A 14,344-nucleotide genomic window follows, 5' to 3' on the forward strand; every position below is an offset into this window, starting at 1 on the left:
ACACTATACACTACAATATACACTACTATACACTATACAATACACTATTATACACTACACTAAACACTACTATACACTACACTACTATACACTACACTATACACTACAATATACACTACTATACACTATACAATACACTATTATACACTACACTATACACTACTATACACTACACTACTATACACTACACTACTATACACTACACTATACACTACACTACTATACACTACACTACTATACACTATACACTACACTACTATACACTACACTATACACTACACTTTACACTACACTAGACACTACACTATATACTACACTACTATACACTACACTATACACTACACTATACACTACACTACTATACACTACTATACACTACACTACTATACACTACACTATACACTACACTACTATACACTACTATACACTACATACACTAGTGCTGCACTAGTCCCCAAACTGCAAAGACAAAGGCTCCCCAATGTAGACTGACGCATCCACAGACCCACACGTGGACCCACGGACTCGCACAGAAACCCACGGGCTCATCGACTCCCACTGGGCGTGCGCTGTTAGCGAGCACCGGTGAGGGTCGCGATGGAACAACACCAGGGGCTGGTGTGGACAGAACCACGGCTGGCCGCTCGTCTCTCAAATTCTGATGTTAGCACCCCCACCCACCTCACCACCTCCTTAATTATGGCTGAGTCCACCTAAGTGACGCTCAGGACTGCTTCAGGTAAGGGGCCGACCTTAAATGACGTCACGTGATTTTAGAGGATTTTTTGACCCCCCCCGCCCCCATCGTCACACGACGTCACAAAGTCAGACCCCTCGCCTCAAATATGACGTCACAAAGCTCTGCCCCCCTCCGCCCCCCCCCCCCAAAAAATAAAACATGCTTCAAATTGCTTTAAACTATTGTTGTCATTGTAGTGCGTAGTTAATGTGGCGCTGCACTCTGATGTAGGTAAAAAACATTTATTACAAAGTCTAATTAAGTAGAACGTGTTTATATTTATTTATAGTTGCGCAATTTGATGTGACGTCACTTTTCTCAAACCCCCCCCCTCGTCACATCGTCACAAACCTCTGACCCCGCCCCCCCCCCCCTCTAGGTGCGTGACGTCATTCACGGACGGCCCCTAATTGTCGCTGGTATTGGCCGTGAGCGAGAATGGCGCAGCGCCGCTAACCGCTACGCCGTGATGGTGCCCTTACCTGCATGAACGGAGACGCGGTCAGACGATGGGTTAGCCGTTGGTGCGGGCAGGACGAATGATCTCGGGCGTACCTCCTGACGTGGAAGGCGAGGGAGGTCGGAGTGCGCGTGTGAAGAGAGACGGCAAGGGGCGGGAGGAGAGGGGGGCGATCGGACAGAGCGGAAGCAGGAGGACGAGGGCAGGAGAGGCAGCGGAGCCGTGGAGGAGTCTGGGCGCGCTTGATGGTGAAAGTTGACGTGGACGCACGCTGCGGAAGAGAAGAAAATCTTCACGCTCGGCGCCACACACAGCCAGACGTAGCTCACCTCATCCGTCTTGCTGACGATGTGTAGGACGACTAGACTCTGATTGTCTTGTAGCTCTGTGGAAAGATGGAGAGGTGTCTTGGGTCAAACAAGGCCCTCTGCCACCGGTGTGGGCGGGGGTGGGGGGGTACCCTGGTGGAGGGCTGAGCGTGGGAGTGAGTCGAGGGGAGGGTGAGTGGTGGTTGACATGAATTTGAATTCTTATACATGCTATGTATTGTAACATGCATTGTCTTATGGGTTTACATATGGTAGAACATATAGGCTATTAGACGAGGACCAATTCAGTGCTAACATCGTTAACACGGACCCAAATCGTCATCAGGGACCCACATCGTCAACAGTGACCCACAACATGAATATGTTCACGTTTTTGTTTGTTGCGGTTGCACCCGAGTCAAGGGCCGCACGGCTCACAGGGCTCTACACCTGACACATGAAACTTAAATTAAACTGAAGACGACGTCTCGCCAGCATGCATCTATCCTCCACGCGTGGCTTCTGTCACGCGACTTCCATGATTTCGCCTGAAAGTCTCCCGCCGCGTGCCCCCATAGATCTTCTCCATCGGTCGCTCGACTCGCGTAGACCGTTCATCTGCGTGGTCCACGTGGTCAAAGAAGAAGTTGGTACCAGCCAAGGCAGCACAACGCCAGTAACACAGACTCATGTTAATGGTCGATAAGAGTGAAGTACAGTACGTCATAACCAACTCATTTCAAATGCTTGCCACATTATTCGTTGCTATTGGTCACATAAAGATCTTGGAATTGCTAATGCTGTGCCACCTCAGGTTCTAAGGCAAAGTGAAATGTCTGCTCTGGGCCAGTCAAGGACACCATTTCTGGGATGAAACTATCACATTCACGACACGTGATAAAGCATATAAGCAGTATGCACTGCTGTAACCTTAGCAGGTACCACCACAGTCAGTATGCACTGCTGTAGTGAAAGCAGGTACCACCACAGTATGCCCTGATGTAATTATAGCAGGTACCACCACAGTATGTCCTTATATAATTATAGCAGGTACCACTAGTCAGTATACCTGATGTAATCATAGCAGGTACCACTAGTCAGTATACCTGCTGTAATCATAGCAGGTACCACCACATTAGTATGCACTGATGTAGTGAAAGCAGGTACCACCACAGTATGCACTGCTGTAATCATAGCAGGTACCACCACAGTATACCTGCTGTAATCATAGCAGGTACCACCACAGTCAGTATGCACTGCTGTAATCATAGCAGGTACCACCACAGCCAGTATGCACTGCTGTAATCATAGCATAAAAAATATAACGATACTATCATAGAATGTTAACTAAACGAGAATACATTTTTAACTAATTTAGGATAAGCATTAAACTTAATGAGTATGGATAAATATACTGCATTAGCATATAGATTAAAACTAATTAGCATACCAAAATTAGCATAGGACAACCGTTGACCAATCGCTGCGCACCATCGCCGGAGACGCGCCCAGGTTTGCCTCTCGACCAATCGGATCGCTGGCCCTCCCCCCCCCCCCCGCCCCCCCACTTTGGCACGCGGCGACCAATCAGATCGCGGGAGGACGCTACCATTTTTAATGCCCTACACGCTGAACGCCGCGCGCCCATGTGCGTATGAGTGTTTAGTTTTGTTTTAATTATTTTAATCATTAAAGTTCGCGAGTCTCAAGGTAAGCTACGTTGACTTTTTAAAAAAATCATTTTCTCAAGAGAACCGTTGTTGTTGCTGCTGCTGTTGTTGTTCAAAGGCCCGGTACACCCTGACGCCTTGCCTAGACTAGGACAGCCTTGATGTCACGTGGGTCCACACTCTTTGTGTCTTTCGGTAAAAGTCACGGAGGTAGAAAATAAATGTTATTTATTATTTAATTTAATTACATTTTATACCTACGTTAAATTTAATTAAAATTTTTAATTAATTTAATTAAAATTTATTTTATACCTACGTTAAATTAAATTTAACATTTTCATTAATTTAATTAAAATTCATTTTATACATACGTAATTTTTTATAAATGAATATTTTTTTATATTTAAATTAATTTTATTTTATACCTACGTTAAATTTAATTTAAATTTGTAATGAATTAAATTTTATTTCATACATACGTTAAATTAAATTGATTTTTTTAAATAAATTTAATTTATTTTATACCTACGTTTAATTTAATTTTTTAATAAATTACATTTATTTTATTTAAATTAAATTTATTTTATTTCATACCTACACATGTACAGTCATTTTAACTGCTCTGACTGCTACAAGCTAAGTGCGCCCTGGAATCGTATTATTAAATAATACATTTTACAATTACAATTCCTCATAGAGGAACCCCATACTAATGAACTGAATACGTATTTATATAATTAAAAGGCCGCACGCAGATGTCGCAAAAGCGGACCCCGTTGTCAATGATATAATTCGATGTACGTACAGCAGTTGCTGTACAGCAGTTGCTGTACAGCAGTTGCTGTACGTACATCATTAAAAGATTGCAATACGTCACCAAAGACGACACAATTTTAATTTGACCCCCGGGTCTGATCGCGTTAACTGTGCAGGTGGCGGGTCGAGAGGTGACTTGCACGTGTGTGCAGCTTGTTGAATATTGACGTGCGATGACTTGTGGAGAGGAAGAATGATGATGATGATGGCGATGCAAGTCTTGAAGTCTGACGCTGTTCTCCGAGTCGTGTAGCCTACCGCGTGCAGCTTTGGGGATTGCGTAATGCCATTTTAGTTTCCTCTGTGGAACTTTTTATTTTGTTGATCCTAACGATTGAACTAACATAGGGCGGGCTTGGGAGCGGCGTTGACGATGTGTTTTGGCGTTACACCAAGCAGCACCTTTGCATTCAGAAGTTGGAGGTGCTTTGATTGTTACAGCGAGAGGTGGAATCATCACCGCCATCGTCATGGGTTTAAGTGGGCACGGAGCCCGTCAAGGGAATGGGTAGGTAGAGGAATGGGGTTGGAGAGTATACACAACTTGCAGTTCTAGTAATTTCAACAATTTATGGGCATGCGCATCATTAACAGTATCGCAATTTAATCGTGAATCTATTGTCATAAATGAGTCCGAAATATCAATAGTCATGCTCACAACCGCATTCCTATTGTTATGAAAATCATTGTACCCCCATTCATGATGACAATTCCAATATGGTCATTATGATGCTCAGAATTACACTTATATTCTCAGAATCATGAACATTTATTAAAACAGCAGTGTGCTCAAAATGCTCATTTAACAATTTCAACATGTACACAATCAATTCCAAGATTCTAATCAAAGTAAGTCCTATGTATCGTGGTGTTTTCATGCTTATACATTATTGCGCGCCCCCCCCCCAAAAATATACAAAAGTGTATTTGTATAATGTTTGCACGGTGTACAGTCTGTAAATTACCCACATGGCAAATTTCAAGTTCAGGAAGTACGCTAAACATTTTGAACAGACACACACATTCACAACTTTGCCTTTGATATATATGGAGATTAGTAATAAATTGTTAATTTAACTACTTTCATGTTGACGGATTGGAAATAGGAATAGCACTGGCTCACCACGGGGCTTATCGCGTGGTATCTGGGCACTTTATTTGAAACGTAAACCCCACAGTTTGTGAGTACAATTCCTCGCAAGTTGCGTCCACACAGACAGACAATGAGGTTTCTAGGTTAGAGTAAGAAATGAATCTACGTGTCGAGGAGAGACGAGAGAGCCAAGAGGTCACCTCGGGAGACGGGGCGGCGCGTCAACCTTAGTCACGTGACTGAAGGAGTGTGGGCGTGCCGTGCGTACGTGTGTGTGTACTGTGTGTGTGTGTACCGTGTGTGTGTACTGTGCGTGTGTGTGTACTGTGCGTGTGTGTGTACCGTGCGTGTGTGTACCGTGTGAGCGCGTACTGTGCGTGTGTGTACCGTGCGTGTGTGTGTGTACCGTGTGTACCGTGCGTGTGTGTGTACCGTGCGTGTTTGTGTACCGTGCGTGTGTGTGTACCGTAAATGTGTGTGTACTGTGAGTGTGTGTGCGTGTGTGTGTACTGTGCGTGTGTGTGTACTGTGCGTGTGTGTTTGTACTGTGCATGTGTGTTTGTACTGTGCATGTGTGTGTGTGTACCGTGCGTGTGTGTGTACTGTGCGTGTGTGTGTGCGTGCTGTGCGTGTGTACTGTGCGTGTACTGTGCGTGTGTGTCGTGCGTGTGTGTGCACCGTGTGTGTGTACTGTGTGTGTGCGTGCTGTGTGTGTGTACTGTGTGTGTGTGTACTGTGTGTGTGTGTACCGTGTGTGTGTGTAACGTGTGTGGCGGTAGTCTAGCGGTTAGTGCGCTGCTCTACGGACATAACGACCCGAGTTTGATTCCCACTCACAGCCAACACCCAGTGACGATTATTTGAACCGGTTCTGGGCCTCCCCTAGGTCGACTCAGCCTCAAGTGAGTACCCGGTGTGATGTGCAAACATCATTACTGGGGAGACAAAGGCGGTCAGGCGCGGTGCTGGCCACCCACCCCCTCGTGTTCCGTTCCGGCCTTCATAGGTGGTGCTGCTACTTGCTATCAACACTTTCCCCAACAGTCTGTTAAGGCTACACGGGGGATCTTTGTCTTTGTATCACCACCCAGGAGTCACGGAGCTTTTGAGGCTCCGAGCCACGTGGGGATCCACAACAGCGTGAGGCGGTGCCACTCACAGGTGAGACTCGGGGATATGTGATTTCTAATCGATAGCCATCTGTCAGTTAACCCATCGCAACTGCTGAGTCTGTCACGCGACTTCCTCCTTCCAGCGAGCCTTTGACGCTTCACGTGGCCTCAAAGTGTACACAGTGTGTACGTATACACAATAATGTCCACGTTGTTGTTGCTGAGTTCACGCACTCAAGGGAGGGGGCAATGGAAAATGAATCTAAATCAACTTAAACTCCATCCCCATGACTTCATCGGCATGAAGTGCCAGCGGGAGGTGTACCTCGCTAGTGACGTCAGGTCACCAAGGTATTCACACTCCCCCAACCCCGTCCACAGCGCTCTTGAGCATGACGTCACCTCCGCTTGGGTCACTGCCGATATCGTTCCAGTGGAAATCCTTATTTGGGCAAAGCTACGCCCAGTGACTGGCGGTTCATTAACATAATGTATTTGTTGAAGCCGTCGAGAGTTTATTGCGACGGGTTCAGCAGCCACGCCCCATCCCTCGACGTATAGCCTGGGCTCATTAACATAATTCAGTTACAGAGCCGCTCTTTGTGGGAGGGGCGTGTCTCTTACCCCGGAAGTGACGTCATGTTACCTCCTTACACGCGTGACGTCGCGAGGTAACAGGAGGCTGCCGATCCGCCCTTGCACTGAAATCCGAGGTGAGAAATTCTCATGGTGGTAGTGGTGGTGGTGGTCGTTGTGGTGGTTGTTGTGGTGGTGGTTGTTGTTGTTTACCAAGGTAGAGCCTCGCTCTCTCTCTCAGGGATGTCAGTTGAGTAGCAGCGAGCATGGGAATCGATGTCCAGGTTGGAACTTTACAACGCGGGGCCTAGCCACGCGGGGCCTTGCCTCCTGCCCTCGCCTGATTGCATTCACTTTAATTATCTCGCTTAAGTTTAATTTGTCTTCACCCGGCTCGCCACTTTGTAACTTTGTTTTATTGTCAATATTCACGCAGTTTTGATTTTTTTCACAAGGCCAAGCCCGCTTGAGCTGCTCTACCGCTCTTGTTATCAGAAGCGACCTGCCCACAACAACACAAGGTGGGGCTTTGTCAACGTGTGTGAATGTTTTGACTTAAAACGTTGGTGACTGCAGGAATTAATATTCTTGGTTCTTTCGGTAAAGTCACGTAGATAGAAAATAAAATAAAAATAACAGATATATATTTTTTTACAATGAAGCAAAACACCCCACAACGTTTCTATGGCAACATTAATGTTGAAGATGCGAGGGCTTACAGGAATATTTGACATTTGCCCTCTCATTGCGTGCCATGACAGTGCTGTTTGCACAGTCACACATAGTCACTGTAAGATGTTTTTCTTGGTCGTGGTTTTGTTTTGTTGCTTGTTGTGGTTGCACCCAATTCAAGAGCCGAATGGCTCACGGGACTATAACCAAAATAAATCAAACTGAAAATAAAAAAAAAACTGAAACTGCGTGATGAATTTTGGGAAAGTTTTTCACTGCATCTCCAAATATATATAAAAGGCAAAGTTGTGATTGTGTGCGTCTGTTCAAAATGTTTAGCGTACTTCCCGACATGCAACAAACTGGAAGTTTGCCATGTGGGTACTTTCCAGACTGTACACCGTACAAACATTATACAAATACACTTTTGGTTTTTTTAGGGGGGGGGAGCTCAATAATGTATAGATTTTTTGCACAGCAAGTGAGCTGTGACGTCAAATCTGTCACGTGACCCTCGCATGTGGAAGCGTCACGCATTGTAGTGTAGCCGTTAGCGTTGTCTGTGTGTGTGTCTGTGTTTTTGTGTCTGTGTGTCTGTGTGTGTGTCTGTGTGTGTGTTTGTGTTTTTGTGTCTGTGTGTGTGTGGAAGCGTAACGCATTGTAGTGTAGTGGTTAGCGCTACGCTACGAACCCGGCGACCCGAGTTCGATTCCCGCTCACGGCCACCACCGGCGACGATTATTTAAACCGCTTCTGGGCCTCCCCTAGGTCGACTCAGCCTAAAACGAGTAACTGTTGAGGTGTGAACATCGCCACTGGGGAAACAAAGGCGGCCGGACGTGGTGGATGAAAGTCCCGGGCGAAGCCGGGTAGTACAGCTAGTCGTGAATACATGAATGAATATAGACGTCTAAGTCACGTGTGACTGTATATATTAATTGCTCCATGGCTCGATACTGACGTGTAGATGGTGTGGATATTCTTTTTTTCTGTCTGCAGCTGATGCTGGTCTGATGGAGCAAAGGCCCTCAGCACAGCAGCTTGGTACAACAAGCCAACAATGCGACCAGCGTGCATACAGCACGGATCGGACTGGAAATTTGACACAGCACCAGAGAACTCGCACAGGAGAGAAACCCTTCAAGTGCACTGTGTGTGACAAGGCATTTGCATGGCCATCAGTTCTTGAGACCCACCAGAGAACACACACAGGAGAGAAACCCTTCAAGTGCACTGTGTGTGGGAAGGCATTTTCAGATTCATCTGCTCTTAAAAAAACACCAGAGAACACACACGGGAGAGAAACCCTTCAAGTGCACTGTGTGTGGGAAGACATTTTCAGATTCATCTGCTCTTAAAACACCAGAGAACACACACGGGAGAGAAACCCTTCAAGTGCACTGTGTGTGGGAAGGCATTTGCACAGTCATCTGCTCTTAAAATACACCAGAGAACACACACGGGAGAGAAACCCTTCAAGTGCACTGTGTGTGGGAAGACATTTTCAGATTCATCTGCTCTTAAAACACACCAGAGAACACACACGGGAGAGAAACCCTTCAAGTGCACTGTGTGTGGGACGGCATTTGCACAGTCATCTGCTCTTAAAATACACCAGAGAACACACACGGGAGAGAAACCCTTCAAGTGCACTGTGTGTGGGAAGACATTTTCAGATTCATCTACTCTTAAAACACACCAGAGAACACACACGGGAGAGAAACCCTTGAGGTGCAGTGTGTGTGGGAAGACATTTTCAGATTCATCTACTCTTAAAACACACCGGAGAACACACACAGGAGAGAAACCCTTCAAGTGCAGTGTGTGTGGAAAGGCATTTTCAGATTCATCTCATCTTCAAAGACACCAGAGAACACGCACGGGAGAGAAACCCTTCAAGTGCACTGTGTGTGGGAAGACTTTTTCAGATTCATCTACTCTTAAAACACACCAGAGAACACACACGGGAGAGAAACCCTTCAAGTGCACTGTGTGTGGGAAGGCATTTACACAGTCATCTGCTCTTAAAAAACACCAGAGAACACACACGGGAGAGAAACCCTTCAAGTGCAGTGTGTGTGGGAGGACATTTTCAGATTCATCTACTCTTAAAAAACACCAGAGAACACACACGGGAGAGAAACCCTTCAAGTGCACTGTGTGTGGGAAGGCATTTACACAGCCATCTGCTCTTAAAAAACACCAGAGAACACACACGGGAGAGAAACCCTTCAGGTGCAGTGCGTGTCGGAAGACATTTTCAGGTTCATTTGCTCTTAAAACACACCAGAGAACACACACGGGAGAGAAACCCTTCAAGTGCAGTGTGTGTGGGAAGGCATTTTCAGATTCATCTCATCTTCAAAGACACCAGAGAACACACACGGGAGAGAAACCCTTCAAGTGCAGTGTGTGTGGGAATACATTTTCAGATTCATCTGCTCTTAAAACACACCAGAGAACACACACGGGAGAGAAACCCTTCAAGTGCAGTGTCTGTGGGAAGGCATTTTCAGATTCATCTCATCTTCAAAGACACCAGAGAACACACACGGGAGAGAAACCCTTCAAGTGCAGTGTGTGTGGGAAGGCATTTTCACGGTCATCTGCTCTTAAAAAACACCAGAGAACACACATGGGAGAGAAACCCTTCAAGTGCAGTGTGTGTGGGAAGGCATTTGCAAATTCATCAAATCTTCACGTACACCAGAGAACACAGAAGCATCAGAAGATCCACAAGGAGTGCAGTCTGAAATCAGCTTGTGAAAGTCAAAGTGCCGCAATGAGCCCATCCCTCATGAAACACAAACCGGAGGAAAATCCCAGCTTGGACACTTTTAAAGGTATCGAGGTGACATATGAAGAGGTGATGGTGAAATGTGAAGAAGTGAAGGTGAAATGTGAAGAAGTGATGGTGAAGAGTGAAGAAGTGAAGGTGAAATGTGAAGATGAAGATTCAAATCCAAAATGGGACCTTCACATCGATGGAGGCAACGTGAAGCAGGAGGAGAATTCTGACTGAGGTAGAGCGATGCAACTCCCAGCAGTTTGTGGAAGTGGAGGTGTGGGTGGACTTCCTCCGAGACAATACAAAGTCAAGTGGAGACCCGGTAGATGTGTTAGCTTGAGTCAATGTCGCTCCAATAGATGCACCTTTGTCACAGGCCTTTAATGACAAGAACGTGAAGTTGGACACTCAGTTCCTTGGTTCAACCTGCAGGGTAAGAGCGGCCAGTCTTTGTGGACCTGTGGGTTGGGTAGATCTTTAACCAGGAGCGAGAGACAATAAGCCCCCAAGCATTCACTATGTTATAATAATAATTGCATTTACACGGTGCTTGCTTAACCGCCTCAGCAACTCAGAGTTTTTTGTCATACCTCGTCTGAAACATCCCCAAGTAGCAGCTGCCCCTGTGTGGCACAAGGTGGTGGCCCTGCACTGGCAAGAGCCTGTCAGTAGGGGGCGATGATTGATGCGTCATCTCATTTGTGTAGTTTGTAGGCAATCTTGATTCGAAGCTTTCGTGACTGCAGGAATCCACACTCTTGAATTCTTTCAGTAAAGTCATCACGTAGTAGAAACATAACAGATCACGGCGTTTAGATCACAACACAAGCAATCGTCATCAGGTGGGACAACCACAGCAAGAGAAACTGCTGAAGTAGTAGGCGCCTACTCCAGCAGTTTCTTCTTCTTGCTGCTGTGCTTGTCCCACCTGATGACGATTGCTTGTGTTGCCATTGAAGTGCCATGATCTATTATTCGTAGCGTAATGGTTTGAATTTGCTACATTTTGACCCAGGCGCCAGCATGCAACGGCCTACTCGTTTTGAATGACGCAACAATAGTACGTTGTACATACACGGTTAAGCAGACGGTGCGTATTTGTAAAATAACTTCTTGTTAATACGATGTAACGTGATGCAGTCAATTTCGCTGCAGAAATTCAATTTTATTAATATGCCCGTCAATGATTTAGAATGAATACTTGTCTGATTGTGCGCGTGCATGTAACATTTTGTCTGAGGGTCAAACATTGAATAAGTGATGTTAGGACAAAGTGTGTGTGTGTTTTGGAAGTAACCTGTACAGAGAACTCAGTTGAGATCCGTTGTTCTTGTGATACAGGTCAAAGGGTATTTTTGTGTTCCACGAAGCGTCTGCCTCATTGTCTTTGAAATAGGGAGCACGCTCGGATCATTCATCAGTTACAAGGCATACCACTTGAAAGTTACACGTATAGGAGGAGGTACATTCTCTATAACACGAATTGTAGTTTTGTCTTAAGTGTAGACATAGATTTTGTCTAACTAGGACTAGAAGTGCTCCTTGCTGATTGATGTCTGGATGTTCGTACCTATCGGTTGAAGCAAACCCCACTGCTGTTGTTGAGACGCTGTCCACCAATAAGGGTCCAACACATTGACGGCTTTCAGGCCAGGAAAGTCACAACATTTGCACACGAAGGACGCATTCACGCAAGTACCCCATGCTCCATTTTGAAGTTTTAAAATGAAACATCTTTGAATTGTGTTGTGTTTTGAATTAGATGATTTTATTTCTTCATTAAAAGCTTGTCTCAATTTACATCTGGAAGACTTCATTGAAAAGGACATTTCGTGTGAATTTTATCTCAACGTTAAGTAGACGGCCTTGCCGGGGGTTCGGTTCGATGCGGACTTTCACCTGTTTGGGATTGCGGGATCGAGATAAGGCGACACGGAGCTGCTGGCCGTGCGAGAAGACCGCCGTCTGCAGATCGATTCCAACGTAATCGAACGTCTGTCCCTGCGCCTCCGTCGTCCATGCAGGGGGTGCGTAGGTTTGCAGCGCCCCCTGCATGAAAACAACGGAAAGTGCAGCGCTCATCACAGATAGATAAAGTTGTGCGCTTATATTTAAAATGTTATTTTATAAAGTGATGTTGAAATCGAAAAGTGTTTGGCCAGTTCATGATTGCAATCAGATTGATTCATTTATTATGAACCACATATTTGAGCTTTTGTGGTCCTGTTGAGCTAAAGTTGTAAAAAGTCCGTGACTATAACTTCGCTCAATATTGTAAACGTGTTTCTATTATTTAGTTATTGTTTAATACAAACTACTTCAGATAATGGGTTTCAAGATGTACTTGAATGGCACGTTCGTTCCGGTGTTTAATGGCTTGGACGTCATGGCAAATGGTGTATGACGTCACAAAGCAGTCCTTACAAGGGCCTCAATGCACGTTGGTGTGTGACGTCTCAAAGCAGTCCTTACAAGGGCCTCAATGCACGTTGGTGTATGACGTCACAAAGCAGTCCTTATAAGGGCCTCAATGCACGTTGGTGTATGACGTCACAAAGCAGTCCTTACAAGGGCCTCAATGCACGTTGGTGTATGATGTCGCAAAGCAGTCCTTATAAGGGCCTCAATGCACGTTAGTGTATGATGTCACAAAGCAGTCCTTATAAGGGCCTCAATGCACGTTGGTGTAGGACGTCACAAAGCAGTCCTTACAAGGGCCTCAATGCACGTTGGTGTATGACGTCACAAAGCAGTCCTTATAAGGGCCTCAATGCACGTTGGTGTATGACGTCACAAAGAAGTCACGAGGCCGTCCCACAGCGCGACAAATGCGGTTTCCTCCTCCACCCCCCCTCCCCACCGAAATCTTTGGCCTTTCCGCGGTGAGAGCGTGGAGCGGTTTTGCAATTTTTGCAAAATTTGGGCACAAAGCGGCGGTATTACGACAAAGCTGCAAACATCACCCACCGACGTGGGGGTTGGCCATGTTGCGCACGCACGCAGTTTTGTTGGGGTCCGTGGCTATCCCGGACTCGCTGACGATGTGCCCCAAGTAGCGAACCGATGTCTGCAGGAGATGACACTCCTGTGGTTTATACGTAAGATTGGCCGCCCGAACGTTTAACAAACACCGATCGCGACCGCTGCAGCTGCTCCTGGAACATGCATCCGAAGACGATCACGTGGTCCAAATAAATAAGGCACGAGTCCCATTGGAGGCCTGCTAGGACCAGTTGCGTGAGTCGCTGGAACGTGACCGGAGCCGAGTGGAGTCCCATCGGGAGACAATTAAACTGGAACAGAGCCCGAGGTGTTCAGAAGGCAGGATTTGGTTTAGAGCTCTCATCAAGAGGCAACTGCCAACACCCCGACGACAAGTCAAGTGTGGTAGAAAACCCACACGGCCGACAGGGCATCCAATGAATCGTCCATCCGTGGGAGCGGGTGTGCATCTGCCACGGAGACCCTGTTCAATTGGTGGAAATCCACGCGAAGCCGCAGACTCCCATCGTGTTTCTTAACGGGAACAACGAGAGCTCCCCTCGTCGACCGCAGTGGCGAACGTGGTCCTCCTCCTGACGACTGAGCCCGTGTGAATTCTGGCGTACGGAAGCGGCGTTGCACGTGTCAATGCGGTGCTGCCATCAGGGACGTGCGCCCAAAGTGTCATATTTACCCTGACTGAAAATGTTTTGAAAATTCGCCCCGCTGCTCGCCGGATAAAATCGGAATTCTTGCAGCGCAGCGCGTCCATCCATGATTCGTCCGGCTCGCTCCTCCGCTTCACCATGGCCACGAGACATCTGTGGTCGCCTTGCCGGCCTCCCCACGACACGCGGCCACTGCGTGGGCCAGAACGGTGCCCGCCTGGACGACCACAGCACCCAGGCCGACGTTGAACACTCTGAACGGCTACGTATGCATAGTCACACCGTTAGTGTCAGTAGCATAACTCTCAACCACTTATCAGTGCCCTACCTTATTACAGACCAACTCAGACCTTACTGATCACCCCGTGGCCCTTATAAATCTCAACGTTCATCCTATACATTATACTACACTATACACTACACAGCTGTCAACCCCTTATCGGCGCTCTGCCTAATTACA

The sequence above is a fragment of the Petromyzon marinus genome, unplaced genomic scaffold (genome assembly GCF_048934315.1).
Source record: "Petromyzon marinus isolate PM22_M1 ecotype Great Lakes invasive population unplaced genomic scaffold, UKy_Petmar_22M1.pri1.0 PM_G_Scaffold_19, whole genome shotgun sequence".
NCBI classification, from domain to species: Eukaryota; Metazoa; Chordata; class Hyperoartia; order Petromyzontiformes; family Petromyzontidae; genus Petromyzon; species Petromyzon marinus.